A 17,160-nucleotide genomic window follows, 5' to 3' on the forward strand; every position below is an offset into this window, starting at 1 on the left:
AAAGAAAAAAACCAAGGAACTCAGCTTACACATGATATCCACTTCTGTCTGAAAACTTCATCACGTGAATTAAAAATGCAAAATGTAAAACAAAGGTATACAGAGATATGAAATATCACTAACAAATCATCACACAATAACTCTCATTTGCTTTCTGTTATTTATTTATATCCAGCTCTTGAGAACATGAAGTTAATGAATTTCAGTTTATGGGYCATATCCCAGAGACATCTAAGAGTGTACCTCATACTTCCCTGACTTTACTGATGCAGAAAGTCAAACTTCAGTGAARTGAGAGATGCAGGTGCAGTGGTACATGGGCTGAAAGGACCCCATGGATCACTTTGCTGGCACCACCTCACAGGTGCTTATTCTGCACTGATGGAAAATGTTAAGAGTAATCAAAAATATTAGGATGGTATGATGCATTAGAGGAACGATGCTCTAGAGGATAAAGGTCAGGACAGAAAGGAGATTAGGCCTGTGTTCCCCAGTGCTGTGTGCTCTCAGAAGCACAATCACGTCACCTAGCACCTCACAACACCTTCAATACCAGAGGATAATCAGGTGTGCAGTTCTATGAGGTTCATTCAGGTCAGGTTACAAAACAGAAGATGCTGCAGAAGAGTTGTGCATRAACTGGGGCTGAACATGAGAGGAAGCAGACTAATACAGCCCAGATAGCTTTCTTATCTGACTCAGTTCTCAGAGAACCCAGACCCTGTGTCCACACCCTGGCTCCAGTCTAAAARCAAGGCAGGCATTTTTTGCAGTCCAGGCAATTAATGACTGGAACCATGTACCAATAATGCTGGTGGTAAATCCACCACAGGAATGTTTTAATCAGGAAGAGATGTTTTTCCCAAATGGTGGGCTCAAGTCCAGACCAGAGTTGTGTTTAGGACTGTGGCATACAGACAACACCATCTCAATAGCCACTTCCTCCCTGCAATTTTGGGAGTTGAGACAAAAGCAAAACAGATGCAAAGGCAGATACAAAATCATGGTGGTTGCTTACATGGGAACTTCCTTTTTTTAGATTTATCATTGTATCCCTTACCCACTGTGAAATCTCCATTAGTTCCATATCCTCTAGGTAGCATAGAAAGCAATTTTTTTTTAAGGGAAATGAAACAACTTTTTAAAGGCAGGCAAGTATCTCATGGTTTCAACAGAGCACAAAACATAAGAACCAATAGGTTTGATATTCCTYCTCCAGTTCCTTCTGAAGCCTTTGCACTTCTTATGATTTGCCACAGTGTGGCTCATCACTGAATGTGGACTTTTTCTCCTGGACTACCTAAACACCAATTTCACATAATTTACATAGCATTCCTGCAGCAGTTAAAGCACCAACAAAAGCTATATAGCAGCTATCTTATAAACAAATCTGAAAAATGCTATGTTAATTCCAGCCCTGAGACCCAACAGAGAAAAATAAGAGCAGAGTCTGTGGTCTGTGACTGACTAGACAGATGTGCAAGACCCTTTGAGAGCCTCTGTTCCATGTCACTGGCATCGAGCACGATACCAGCTCTACTCTTGGACTAACATATGTCCCACCYCCAATGAAATGCCCTGGGGGCACTCAATGAATTATTGGATGGCAGGTTGCCAAAAGACAACCAACCACCAGAACAGGAAGCTGCCACAAGCAAATACCCTTCTGTGCAGTCCTGAGATGATTTTTCCTTCACACACCTGGAGAACAATATTTGCTTCCCAGTTTGGAAATATCATTACYGCTGTTGCATCTTGCATTTATGAAATGCTTGTCATCTTGGAAGTAGAATAAATTGTGATATTCAGATTTATTTCCATGAATTATATAATGCTGTCACACTTCTTGCTGAGTCTCACTTTAATACTGTGATGATGTAAAACTCAGATATGATCATGCCTGGGCAAAGGGTGCCCAGCTCCAGAGACACAGACAAAACAAACTTTTTATGGATTTTAATGGGACATGTTACTACATGACTTTGCAGATCTAGGCATTAATTATAAAACTGATTGGAGGCTATTCACATTGCCTGACTTCACCTCTCTGATTTAAGTGTTTGAGTTAGGCTACAGATAAATTCCTACCACAAGTTTTCTGAATGCCACACTGATGTGCCCCTCAGTTGTAGGGACAGGATAAAAAAAGACATTTGCTTTACGTCCTTGGGATAGGTACCTGACTTGAAACAGTGTGACTTTGCAACAGTTGTTCATTTGTAGTGAAAGAGCCTTGTAGTGGGTTTTCAGATTTAAAAGAGCAACAATACACTTAATTGACTTTTATAATATGCTCACTCAGACTGTGATTTTTCCAATACACCAATTTCTACTGGTATTAAATTACTTTTCAAAATATGGGTCCAAATAACCCCTTTTGCCCATGCTGGCATTTGAGGTCAGAAGGACCTGAAGTCACTACCCCACCATTTCACGTTCTTGTGTCACCTTGGTCACATGACCAAGCTTTTCTCTGTACCTGTTCAGTGTCTCTAACAGGGGGGTTGTAATTCTGCACTCACCTTGCCAACCTCTCTGAGAGGTGCAGATGAAACACATTACAGTAAGTGCTAACTACTATAGTTATTACTGATGCTAATGTCTCCCAAGYGGGACTCTGCACAACTATAAAGCAAATCTAAAGAGCAAAATAGTCCTGTGAATTCTCCAGCTGGGATTTAAGATTTCTTTTCCCATCAAGCACAAGAATAAATTGCAATACCCAGGCTGCTTCCTTTAACAGWATGTGCATCAAGTGAATGACTTTGTCTCCAGCAAAACCCTGCTTCCTGTGGTGCCTTTCATGCCCATCATTTCATGAATGAGTCTATGGGCAGCTGGCAGAATATCAATTGACTTGTATTTTTTTGGTGGAGAACTCTCATTTTAATTAACACGTGAATATTGCCTAGATTTCCTCTTCTGCCTGTTTTGAAAATGCTGTACTCAATTTATCTTATTCACTAATTTAAATAAGATACAGCTTTCATTCTGCTCCATGCACACAGCACCTTGGGAACAATCAGTGACTATGTTCTTAAATGCAAGCAGCAYCCAGAAGGTAAACTGCAGAGGTAAGACATTAGTTTTCCCTGGATGTCCCAATTTTATCAGGAAAATATACTAGATATGACTGGGGAATTCTCTGCGGTTTTCTGCTTTGAAAAGGAGTTCTGTGACAGAAAAGCTTTTCCAGGAGAAGAAGAAAGGGAACTTGAGCTATATGTAGGATCTTGGTGGTTGCRTACCTCCCAAAGTTAGACAGAATGTGTCAATAAATTAAGCACCGTAAAAAATACACAGAAAAATTGTGAAAATACTTGGAATAAATATATTAATACATTAAATACACGCAACATATACACTTTGTATAACCTAATTTTTAATTCTGCACAGATGACTACAGCTGTAAGGAGAACGAGCTGGATTCACACTCTCTCCCAAGGTCAGCCACAGAACATAAGCAGAGTAATAAAGAGCCTTGAAGTGATTGCCAGTTGCATCCACTTCAGTCAAACAGGAAAAGGCTTTTGGTAAAAACATCTTTCAATCAGTGAAAGGCACCACAGCCACTGCGTGGTAACAAGACYTGTGATTACACTAAACCCAGGCTGGGCATTTCACTGCACCACAGAAGCTGATGCTTTGTAGCATCACTTTACTGAATGGAGCACCACAAAGTAGGAACRCTGCCAATACTGAGATGGAGTATTGTATCATCAAATGTTTCATTCATAGGTAAATTATGTATTTTATAATATAAATTGAAAAGTATATATTTTATTTAAAAAGCCTTAGCTCCTCCTTGTCCTCTTCCAGAGGGTCACCTTATGTGCATGCACACGATATGCTGTTGAGGGGATACAGCCACAGGCTACGTAAATTTATACCTTACAAAAGGTGAACAGCAGAGAGAGTGAAATGTATTAATTGTACAGGCCTGTGATTAACAGATCTGTCATTACCACATGCAGATTACTGCACACCTATAAATGCATTACCTTGCTACTAATTAATCTTCCTGGAACTTATTTTACTGTAACAAACTCCTCAGCTAGTTTGAACAGCTGCCATTTCCCTTCTTTTTATAGCAATATTGACAGTAATATGCTGCATTCCATAAATATTTGTTCATTACAGCCACTGAGTGGAATGCAAATTGCACAGAGGACCAAGTAACRGGCACAGCCAGACTCCTGGCCCTGCCAAGTGACAGCCTTTGCCAGTCTCACACATGCTCTCTTCTGTATTTGAAAGGAAGAACTTAAAATCTCTTTGTATATCCCTGCCTGAAGGACAAAGCTTTTCTTTGCATGGCCTGTGGTATCTCAAAACACCTCGTAATACAGGACATGAGACTCACCCAAAAGTAGACCTTGCAGAAAGGAGTCTAACTCTCCTAGAAAAGGCAAGAGGGGCAGTGTCCCTAGATAACTGCTTGTGCTGCTCAGCAAACATCGAAGTCTGCTCTAGGAACCCATTCCATGCAGAGAATCTGCCTGGAAGTGCAACAGAACTAACTCTTGCAATCCCTGTGGCTGCAGGAGGACAGATTGGCTGGGTCAAAGGGTGACAGGTGCTACCTGAACAGACCTTGAAAGACATCTCTCTTCTGAATCTGGATCCTCCTATGACCTCCTAAACTGGTTTTCTTGTCTGATAAATGACTTGCACTGTTTGCCATTGTTGCTAGGAGCAACGACTAAGGTGCAAGGCATTTATWTGCCAGGACATGGTTTATAGTGTAAGTTTCTTGTGTCAGTATAACAGTTTTTAGCAGCCTCCCTGATTCCCCAAAGAATTCTGAAGCAATTCAAGGACGGAGAGACAAAATGAAGGAAAGGCAAAGAAACTGAGGATCGATGACTCTTTCAAAAGCATTTTGAGAACAAATCACAACAGCACATTTTTAAGAGGTCTACAAGTTTTTTCTCTCATTCTTTATGATTTTAGCAAGGGAACGTAGGATAAGTAGCAGTGCTATCCAAATGCTCTGGAAACAACTCCACASAAAATGATAAATGGGCACAAAAAGCAGGAGCATCTCACTAGAAAATCAGAAGGATTCCATTATTGCAGGCTGGTCTTGCAGGCGTCTTAGAAACGGGGGCATAAGAGCTGCAAACATTGTAGATAATGTGTTGGGAAGTGATACAAACATTGATCATGTACAAAATAACTAACCACAAAGGAAGTGCCCTCAAGACAATAAAAACAGCTAAAACAAACAACAACAACAACAACAAAAACCAAAAAACCCAAAGAAAACAAAAGCCAAAAAACTTGACTTTGTTTTTGTGCCTCTAATGACCATGAAGTTATTAATATTTCTCACTGGCATTGTTATTAGTGAAAATAGACAGGACATCGGTTTAAGTACAAATGTGGTTTTAAAGCAGCCCATGTGCTTTCGGCAATTCCTGTGCATGGGGGAAATTCTGCATCTGCCCACCCTCACAAATATACACCTCCATGAAGCGGTGGTAACTCTGATCAGGATCTTTACTTCAGCAACAGCATCTTCTTTCAGTGCACAGCCCTGTGAATCCATCTTCCCCGCAGAGTCCAGGAGAAGCAAGAAAATTACAGCAGCTACTTCYATGCTGATCTGCTTAGGTCATCAGAATCTCTCCAGGGAGTCTAGGTGTCTGCTCTACACCTGGACTGCTAAGCTTCAAAGTGACTGAGATGCAGCTCTGGCTGTTTTATGACATTCCAGCCTGTCAAAAGCCATTTCAAGGTGGGTGATGCCTGAAAACTCAGTGAGTGGCCTACAGTTTGTGATCTAGAGCTCATAAGAGAATAGGTCAGGACAGCAGGGTCTGTTTGGGTGGTGCAGTGGGTGGGGAGTCATGCCCTGGTAGCTTGAAATGGGTATTTTCTCCACAGGAAGCTTGTACAATCCTACAATCAGGGACCTTAGGCTGGAACTGTGCCAGTGAGAAGGTACATCTTCTCTGGTATAGAAGAGGCAAACTATTCTCCTGGAAGCCCTTGTTGGCAGAACAACACAAAAAAATACCAAAAAAACAAATTAAAAAAAAAAAAAGTGAACGTGAGGGGGAAAATTGGGTTATATTGTTTCGAAGGACAGGTAGAACAACTGGGTAGTGACCAGGACATGGGTAAAGAGACTGTAGGAAAGTCTTTGAAATATAACTCTGCAGCTGGAAAAATTGTGTATGCTCCCTGCATCTGGGAAAACTCAATTTAGGAGTAGTGCTTAAAATATTTAAGCATTAATCTTATCAAGAAAAGACAGCAGCAAGGCCCTGTCCATCTGAACAGACAGTGCCTGACTGAGATGAATTCTCAGCAAGTGCAGACATTTTCTAATAGCAGGATGCATGTGGGATGTGTGAGGAGGCTTATGGATGATGCCTTCCTTGATGGCAAACAATCAAGCAATWCAGTTCACTGATCAACAGATACAGCGATGCATATGTGAAATCTAGGTCTCTCCAGAGACAGGGCTCTGGGAAAGCACTGGACCCTTGGGGTTGTTTTCCTGCATAATTCTGAACAGATTCTATTCAACTTCATGATCTGAAATGGAGCTCACCTCTCCTATTCTGAAATGTGCATAAAATTCTGTTTTGAAACCCCAGTCTGCTACATTTCTTCTGTGTCTAGTAAATAAAGTGCTTGTTATTTTGTGAGCTGCTCCTGCATGTGGTGTTCTTTCAGACACTTTTACTAACATAATGACTAGTCTGATAGTAGACACTATTATCACAATATCATGAGTCAGAAGCATGAGACATGCTAGCTGGGCAGGCTGTGTGCTACTCTGCCACCAGGAGAAGAATAAAAATTGAAGTTAAAGAGTCTTTCCCCAAAGTCAGCTTGTCAAACCTGTAATTAAAGCTTTCCTATCTCTTGAGCAAGGCATTGAGAATAGGTCAATTATCCAGACTCAAAGAAGTAGGCATTTTATAGTGGCACTGAAATAATAGATTCCTGGTTTGCAAATATTTCTAGCATGCAGGAGAGTGAGGGACAGATAACAACAGCTTGGGTTAAGCTTAGTGTGGGCAGGTGTTATGCAAGCTTCCCTCAGACAGCTGTGTTAAAACAAGTCATTTGTGACCTGGCATAGCCCTGTTATTCTGCTCCTGCTTCTTCAAACAGCTACATAATACACATGCAGTTTGATCTGTACATCTGTGAGGATCCAACAGCTCTGCTGCTGCATCCTTGTTCTGATGCTTAACCCTTCTGCTACTTCAGACTAGATTTTGAGATAGTTAGTAACATCCTCACCCTGATCKACAACGACCCCTATGTTACCTATCCTGGGGTTCATTACAAGGCCTTTTTAGTTTGAATTTAGAAGGACAAGCCTGAATGCAGCCCTTCCTGAAGTGGAAAAGGAGAAGCAAGATGGACCACGCTGTGGTTTGTGAACTTCGTAAATGAAACCAGGATGTGAGCAGCCCTACGAACACCTGTGCACACTAAAGCTGAATTTAGGCCTCAAGATCTGAAAGGCCAATTCTCTAATCTACTGGTTTATCTCTATAATCCTGCCAATAGGAGAGCTGCTGTAATCAGCAGGCAGACTCAGTGCCACAGCTATTTTCAGTTCAGTTCCTCAGTTGGAAGCACTTTCCTTCCCCCGCCACCTCTCCAGGCTTGATGTTGTCTGCGAGATAACTGGGATGGAGAGACCTGCTTTTCTTCCAGGAGGAAATACAGCCAGATTTTTATCCCATTAGCTGACTGTACTGAGTGGCTGGGAAGTTCCTCACCCAATAAGGAGAAGTGAGCAGGCACAGAGTGAGGGTGTGCCTGCTGCTCCCTCAGAGCCGTGTCTGCACCAGAGTCCTGCTGCAATCTTCTCAGGCCTCCCAAAGCACTGAAAAGGGCTGGGTGCATTCACAACTGCCTGTTGTCCTCATCTGCTCAATAGCTGCYAGTTTGGTTACACAGAAACCAGTTCAGCTGTGTAATGTCTCCAAGACTCCCTGTCTCTGATCTGTGCCACAGGAACATTGTGGTGTCACAGATACCCAGTCAGCCACAGCTCATTGCACAGCTCCACTGTGCTGCCTGCACAACAGCAGGGTCAGCATTCTAACCCTACATGCATTTAAAACAAAATACTGCTATCTTTGTTTGCCCGGTGTGCTTGCTGGTGAATCACCTTAAACAAGTGATGGACTACTCAAGATGCCTGGCAGACAGGGGTGGGCAAGGCAGTGGAAATGAGAGTTTCCCCAGGAGAGCTCTGGTAATACACCTCATGCATCCCTCAGTCTGCCCTGGGCTCTTTGGGGCTTCCTGCTTTGAGCCCTGCCCAAACAGACCTCTTGGTCAGGGCTTCAGTATTTACCTTCTTGCACATGAATCTTCAAGTTATAACATAAAATATGTAAGAGATCGGTCATGATGAATACACGCTTAGACAAGGAGGAAAAGCACATCATATCAGAACAATTTCTGTTACAGTTGGGTCCTACACTCTTAAGACAATAARCTTACAAGATCAGTGTTGAAAGTTCTGCGTGTACTAAACTTTTCCTGCATGTCTTCAGACTAACCACACTCAGTTGCCTTTTCTGAGGCACTGGATGACATTTTTGACACCCCATTTGGGATATTCCTTCCAACTATCACACTACAGAAGTAAAAGCCTCAGCTGCTATACTTGACCTSTTAGTTCACAGGGTAGAAGGTTTTGGGTATGATGAAGTGTCTAAATTGGCATTAATCTGTTTAGTCAGCTGAACCCCATCTTTACTAGTTTTGATTTCCTGTAAAAAGGAAATACATTCACATACTTTTAATTTCTGTATATACAGTGCCAGACACACTGTGGCTCTGATCTTGGCTGACATTACTATAATAAAACTAGTTCTCATCCCCAGCAGTTGTTTCTAACTCAAAACACATGCTTCATGTCCCTCAGCTACCGTTTCTGAACACCAAGGCTCTCTTCCTGACAGTTCTTCACACCACATCAAAACAATGCTCAGGATCTCAGCTGCTATCAGTCCTGCTCGCCAGTGCTTTCTTCTCAGTGAAGAGACTCTTGAGACTACATTTGCAATGATAACTTTTTTCCAAACACTGATCATGGGTCATTCTTACTGACTTTCAGCAGGAACTGAAAGGAATACTCCATAATTTTCAGGAACTGCTGAATACTCCATAATTTTTAAAACCACTTTATAATCGTCCTTATGAAGATTTAAGAGCACACTTTAGGCATCTGCTTAAAAAAATAAAACAGAAAATGGTCTTGCTCTATGAATATTTMGCTTGGGGTTTATGGCACCTCTTCCAAAATTTTTCTGTGGAGATTCTGGTACCGAATGCTTTCTATGCCTCTCTAACCATGAGAAATAAAGTAATTCATCAGAAGGAATAGCAAAGGCAGCTTTCTCACACACTAATGTCCTCTCTTGAGAAGTAGAACCACAGTGTCAGTGGATTAATCTTGACAGCTTCAAGAAACACTTGCCAACAGGGCAGATAGAGATTAATTTATTTGCACAAAGGTTTCTTCCCTAGCTATATAAACAATGATTCCCTCTAAAGCCTTACCTTCAAAGATATTTCTATGTACCAAAATAGTACTGTAAGAGAATTCCTATGTCAACCCAACTCTCTCTTCCAGCAGGAAAAACAGAGGTGTTATCTCACTAGACAGTCTWTGCTAGGCAAATAGCTTTTACAGTAGATAATGTCCTACCAACATTAATGTCAGTCTCCACATGCTGTAGCTGATCACACACCACTACTCCAGCAGTTCTTGATATAAAGTTGTTTGTGCTTCAGAATACAAGAATCAGGGAAGGGAAGCACTGGAAAAACCTGTAAGTTGAACAACACAAGCCAAATCCTCAGCTGCAAGAGACCAAGAGCACGTGTAGATCAACTCAAACATTTTTTGGTCAGAGAGGATCTTAGAGGAAGAACTTTTTTTCCCAGATGTAAACTACAGTAACACAGAAGCCCCAACAATTGCTGTAACCTTTGATGCCTGAAAGGGAGCAAGAGGAAAAAATGAGGCAGTGGACAGAAATTGGCACAGTTTTGGAGTCTGGTCTCCACACTRGCATCCCTTCTCCCATGCAGAAAGGGCAAAGAGATTTGGTGCTCATCACAGTGACTCTCTAAGGATCAGCTATCTCAGAGTTGTCACTGTTCACCAGCACTCACTCAAGAAGCTGGCTGATGGAGCCAGGCACATGCCCAAATTYAGCTCATCTTCCCCAAATGGGGAATTTCTCTAATTCCTAGAAACAAYTTTCCCTCTTCACCAAATTATATCAGGCCTTCTGATGCTCTGTTGGAACAAATTACTGTGGAATTATAGTTGTTACATTGGCCACAGCTTTGTCCTGAATACCAGCAGTTTCTTCTTTTGCTCTCTGTTCAAAGGAAAAATTATTTTCTCTGTACTGTGCTTTGACAGAAAATGCAGGCTTGAACAAAACTGTTTTTACATCTTGTTTGGTTAGGTGGGATTTACCTAMCCTAGCAGTAACTCATCAGCAGAGAAGGAAGGGGAAGAAGGTTTTGAAATGGCTGCTTGCTTTTTGTTTTATGATCAAAGTTTCCTTTGAGACAGAAAGAAAGAAAAACCAGGAAGTTGTGAAATCTACAGGACAATGAACCTAAAAGCTGCTTTTTGCTAAAGGCTGGGTTATTAAATTATATTACTAACAAAAACCAGAAAACCAGACCTTTTGATTAATTTACATGGAGTGAACCATCCTTATATTCGGGGAAACTGAAATTTCTTAAAATTATTAACATGATTACTTTGAATTCCCAGAGAAGGAAAATTGTTCAAAACCACCCTGTTCAAACCTAGAAATGCCTTATGCGATGTAGTCCAGGGCCAAATTCTGCTCTTTCTGCTCTAGAGGGCAGAAAATTATGTGAGAGCCTGTGCCACTGGCACTGAGGATGGGTAATCCGAGAACATAATTTAGCTTTCTTTTTTTTCTTAATTAGACAAAAGAGTCTAATTAAGAAACAAGAACAAGAATTCACCCCACTTCAAATTTCCCCACATACATATTTCAAGAATCAATGTTGTAAATGAAGCATTTTAAAACTTAATTTMTACCCCAAAGTTTTAAATTTCACTTTGTTCAGAAGACTAACTTCTTTCTTCAGTATTTCCTCTTGGACCTTCCTTTTCTCTAAGGACCTACTGCTTCCTTACTTTTTCACTCACAATGAAAAAATAGAGAGCAACATATGAAGAGAGTCAGGAAGAACATCTACTCATTTTTTTTATTTTATTCAATAGGAAAAAGTCAAATGTTGACATTGATGGAACATGGGGCAAAGGTGGAAGCAGAAKCACTCTAAATGATTTTTTTCTTTGTTACTTCAGCTGCACAGAAATGACACAATGAAAATGATGCTTGGAAATGGTAGCTTTACTTTCTTTCACCAATATCACTGAATATCATTGTCCTGTGTACTCTGCTACCACAGCTACCTGCAGGGTCACTATAAACATTCACAAATGCTCTTATTTTTTTCTGATATATGTAGCTTTTCCTTTTTAGGATATCAAAGTTTGTCTGGGTCTGATCCCACATTTCCTTCAGTATAGCTATGGAAGCCACATGCTTGTAAAGACAGTGGGTCAAATTCTTGCCAGATACAACTGCATTTTAGCCAGTGGAATTATGCACTGGGCAAACAGTACTATCTGGATTACTCCGTACTGGAAGTGATTTCAGACCCCAAATAGATCATGCTTTCCCTTTGGTGGATGCCAGTTACACAATATTGAAGTTATGTGTGAGCACTTAGAAGCCTCTGGCACACCAAGACCTCACACTGGGCAACCTTTTCAAGTGCTGACATTTGCATGTTTTATTATTGACCTTGGATGAAACAGATTGGGGCCCAAGTCCTTACCCAGGCAAAATCCCCAGGAATTTCAGTACGATTTTTGCCTAAGGACCATAGGAGTGATTCAGCCTAATGTGAGAACTAATGTCCCAGAAGCTTTTTCTAGGCAGCACCCTAATTATAGACTCAAGCTCGACATCTGTAGCACAAATCCATGCTGCATTTTGCAACCTGAGCTTCTCTGGGAAGAACCACAAACAAAAACAAAGCTGACTTATCATTTACAAAGGCCTTTTATTAGGTGTCCTCAAACTCTAGTATTTATATTAAGAACAGTGTATGAGCTACTTCAGAAGATGACAAGGCAGGAAAAAGCCACTGGGACTGTTTTCTACAGGGCATGCACAGGGCACAGCACACAGCTGGGAGCTGCTGTCATTTCTGCCCAAGCAAACCATGTTTTTGAACCTCTGCACATGAGTACATGGATTTTTTTTTYCCCTAGAAGAAACTGTTGGTGCTGTGAACACCAAAAAGCACTTCTTTTGTCCCTCTGTTTCCAGATGAAAGATAATTCATATATCCCAGTTACTAATCTCCTTGTGAAGTACCTATCAGGTGCCCTTGTGAAATGCCTACAAATTGTTGGCACTGCAGCTAATCTCTTCTTGGTTACCAGATGATTATTTTCCACATCAGTGGACAATCATAAAAGTAGAAGAGATTGTGCTTTCTTCCTCTTTAGATGAGGTGTTGACAGATAATAAATCACTTTACAACCCTGGCATTTATTTCCTTGTATATAAATGTGGAAAGCAGAACGCAACCAGGTTCTATGATGCCTTTCTCAAGCCACCAACTGGTATTGGAGGAATTAAACTGATAAAGGTTTCATTTTCCAGACTGTGCCTCTGTCAGCTTCTGCTTAGATGATCTTACATTCCATACAAGCGCTCTGTAGGGTTTTTTTTAATTGCTTTCTGACAATATCTGTACCTGCCTGTCAAGGGGTGGTCATCCATGTCCTTCCACGTGTATGTAAAACACTTTGGGACAAATTCCRTGGATGAAACTACAATAATACAGGATGAACTAACTTGCTGTTGATAGACAAGTTCAAGTATGCTCTGCTAAACAAAAATTAACTCAGAACAGCATCTTTTGGCTCATGTAGTAAGACGACATGAGTTTTAAGGCAGTGATGCTCAAGGCTGGATCTAAAAAGAGGTATCTTGGAAATATCCACTCTCTCATTTTCCCCTCTGCATGTAAATTCCCCAGCTATGCACTTGCCCATGAAATTTCATTGCAGAAGATGGACCAAGAGATTTTTAGGTCATCCTGAAGTTTTAGCCTGTAACAAAGTCTTTGAAAATCCTGTTATATACTTCCTTACCTTAGAYATTATCCCACAGCACCACGATATTTTATTTCAGGCTGAAATAAAAGGCCATTTGCTTGTCAGTACATTCTAAGCACATGGTTCAGAGGTCACTGAGCAGGCTGACGTAAGAAATTACTAAATGTACAAATTGAAGTTGCTGCTCTTTTATCTTGCTATTATGATTAGAGCTGTACACAAGACGCTCTCCATCCAACAACTCAAAATCACTAACTTTCCCAAAGGGTTGCAAAGGATTTAGTGACAGCTTTCATTCAAGTCAATGGTGGGTATCTGGCACATAACCTCACTGAAACCAGCACAGTCTCCTTGTAGGACATAAATTGATTGTGCAAAAGGAAGTCAAGTCAACAGGAAATGGATAGATAAATCTAAAATGCCTGGGCCTTTAGAGAAAGATGGTTATGCTCTTATCCTTGGTATGCAATAGAGCTACTATTAGAACTCTGTTTGGGTTGAAATTTCTGAGGCTTCTGTTTCTAGAGTTGTAAAACTCTTTTCTTCTCCTGTTCAAAGCACCATCTTCTCTGGTTCTCATTCATGGACCAATGTGCAGAAGCACAAAGTGCTTCCATGAAAGACACAGATTTTCCAAAAGCTCTAATGGTCCAAGAAGTAACAATTTCTTCTCAAATTTTGCTTTTGCTTCTGAAAACTTCTTCCCTATCTCAAAAGATTTTTTTTCTAGGGAAGACTCCCACAAACCTGTGATTAGATGCGGTCTACTTCCTACTCATGGTGATGTTCACAAGTAATGGTGGTTTTAAGAGTAACACAAAATCTGTAGTCCACAAAAAGTTAGGTTGCCATTGATTCCTTAGAGGCAGTGAACTCAGATGTTAATGAATATTTCCAAAGGTCACTAAGGCACTACAGAAATGCTCTGAAGGTGAAGATAGAAGACTATGTCTTTTCCATCTGATTAATTTTTTATATATATTTTAGAATCTGCCTGTGTTTCTTTATTTTTTGTCATCAATTGTGCACTATTCCCACTTTAACTGAGGCATAAATCTGTATGTACAGACACACCTTTCATTATTTAACATACCATCTGAAATATTATACAATTTTGATAGGCAACACATTGATTTGTACTGCCTTTTTACTGCTGCGTTATGCGAAAACTTAATTATCTACAGCCATCAGTTCCATTATAACAGGGCCTTGAAGAATGATAAGACTTTAAATTTTAGTAAGGTARGCTACTTGCAAATCAGTTCTTGAATCTATATTGGATATGACTTAACTAGAAGAATTAATTGTCTTCAATCATGGAATGCCTTTACAAAGCGGTGGGCTCTGTTACTTTTAGGGGCTCTGTGGACATGAGTGAGGTCATAYTCTCACTGCTCATGGCAGTACCAAATAGAACTGAAACAGAAGGAAACAGAGGGAGGACAAAACCAGAGCACTCAGAAACATCAAATTACTTCTCCCTGCCCATTCACAGAATATTTGTGACCCCACTGCAATCAGTGGGAGTTTTGCCAATTAATTTCAATAGGAGGAGAATGTGGGTTGGATTGAGGTTTCTTGCTTCTGCCCACAGCAACAGATGCATTCCAGACCACTCTCAGGAAGGGAAAATAAAAGGGCAAATTCACAGTAACTGTGGCAACAGGAGGGACAGTTCACTTTGCTATCATGTAATTTTGAATTCAGTAGCTGTTCTGTGACATGACATGTTCTCTCCTCAGTAAAATTAATGATTTCTTCCCATGTGGAAGGCGCGTCAGGGAAAGGGCACAGAACAAAACCAACAAAAACAGCCCCCAGAAGCCTTTTCACATTTCCCACCTCACATCTGTTACAATGGCAAAACCATGTTTGCAAACAACATGGAAAAACTGCCTTAACCATGGTACTTCCTCAAAACACAGGGAATCAACTCAGCCTGTACTGTGAACGTCCATCAACCCATGTGGCCAGCCACTGATGATGAACTCCCTCAGCAGAATGTTGAGACCTCTGCTCTGGAGAGAACAGCTAACAGCTGCACAGGTTATCAAACTCCAGCTGCATTCATCTTCCTTTTTCACCCTTTCCTTCATTAAAGTCCTTACCCTAGTATCCTTGGACTTGATAATTTCCTTAAGGGCTGTAAACACCCAGTAAGATTTTGGGCAAGGTTTGAGAGCCCCAGAAAAGCAGCAGCATATGCAAAACATGACCARTGAAGCCCTAAGGACTGTCACAGGCAGTCAAACTGAAAGGGGATGCAAGTGAGTTTCTCTTCCCTTCTACCCTGTGTCCTCTGCTTTACAGGAGGCAGTTTCCATGCTGACAAGCAGGCAGGACTCTCTACAAAGTAAGACAGAAAATCCTGCCCCTGTAGCTGCCAAGGACAGAGAAGAGACTGGAAACATATGTTCTGTGTGTTTGAATTGATTCAGTTTAGGTAGACTACCTGGGTCAGAGCCCAGATGGYGTAAACTGCTGAATCTCAGAACTTACATTAGCTGAGTCTCTAGTTTAGTGAGTATATTTTATTCGAACTTCTGAACTATTCTGATACTCTTTATTAAAAAAAAMCAAAACAACAAACCAACCCAAGCCTCCAAAAAGCTTCCAAGGGAAAACCAAAGAAGCAAACAAAAGCTGTTGTGACTTCTTTAAAGTATCAGTGTGAATAACTCAGAGGTCAGGCAGCAGCGAGTGTCTCCTGAGCAGCAGTACAACACAACTGATGCAAAGGCCACACCTGAAGCTTAATGAGCTAACACAGCAGCTTAAGGAGGCCTGATTTGCTCTGTGCACTTCAGTGAATCTTTATCTTAAAGTCTCAGGGCCCATACCTTAAAAGTCAACATTAATTAGTCACTGAACAAAGTAACATTCAGCTGTGGAGCTCAGGATGCTGTACCAGAAACAGAAAATGATGATCTTTGAAGAGCACTTGAATGAAAGACACTGAAGGTGCATATGAGGCAGCTGAGCTAAGCACAAGAAAACGAGGAAGGCATTGGAGTCTTGGTGATGTAAGCTTGGACTGGTAGTAGKTGGGATTTGAGTGTCTTCGGAACACTCAAGCCAAAGGGATTCCTGAGGGAATTTACAACTATGCCATCTGTCCCTTACATTGGAGTTTATTTTGTACATGGTTTTTGGAGCAGAATTAATACCATCTTTCTCCCTTAATTTAACCCTACTGGTGACTGACTGCTGGCATGAACGCCAAAACATTCAACACAGGAGATAACACACCAAAAATAAACCTCACCCCAAATAAAATGCCTTGTCACTTACAGGACCTTTTCTGTGGTATTATCTTCAGCTGAAACCATTAAAGAAAGGGTCTCTATTTCTCAGTTTTTCTGACTCAGATGTGAGAGGACTAGTTTTGATAAACCACATCTTACAAAACTCACATTATCAAATTGAACAGGAAGAACTGAAAGCAAGCTGAAGATACGTTATATTTCAGTTCTTAATATCACCATCCATAAAAGGAGCTTGTTAGCTCAAATATGGATTGATCACACTCAACAGCATGTGCAATGAATTCACATCAGATTTATTAATGTATTGTCTGCCACAGAGCAGCAAATTTTGGCCATGATTAAAAAAWTTATTTCTGAATGGTTACTGAGGCTAAATTGGAAAAGTAAGCTACATGAAAACACCAGCATAAAAATCAAAATAACCTGATTTGGGAAATATCTAAGCAAGTCACCACAGTGACTCCTTCAAATCCAGATACCTAAGTATTATGGGTATAACCTGATGTTAATGATCCTTTTTTTTTCCCTAAAAGATCTTCATTGTTCTGGCAGCAATAGCGCTTACTAATCCCCTAAATGTCATGAACATCTGTTAAAAATCTTGCTGAAGAGGAAAGGCACAACTTTCCCATGTACAATCTTTCTAATACTGGAATATATGTTTCTGACTGGATCATCCCATAGATTTTGATTGTTTGGTAGGAAGRA

General features: G+C 40.7%; 1 protein-coding gene across 1 annotated transcript in view; it reads right to left on the reverse strand.

The window, feature by feature from the left end:
• CACNA1C (calcium voltage-gated channel subunit alpha1 C) overlaps positions 1 to 17,160 on the reverse strand; it is a 413,981-nt gene that overhangs the window by 116,790 nt on the left and 280,031 nt on the right. The gene's annotated exons all lie outside the window — the stretch shown is intronic.

The sequence above is a fragment of the Malurus melanocephalus genome, unplaced genomic scaffold, assembly GCF_030028575.1.
Source record: "Malurus melanocephalus ecotype Western Australia unplaced genomic scaffold, MMel_1.1 scaffold_22, whole genome shotgun sequence".
NCBI classification, from domain to species: domain Eukaryota; kingdom Metazoa; phylum Chordata; class Aves; order Passeriformes; family Maluridae; genus Malurus; species Malurus melanocephalus.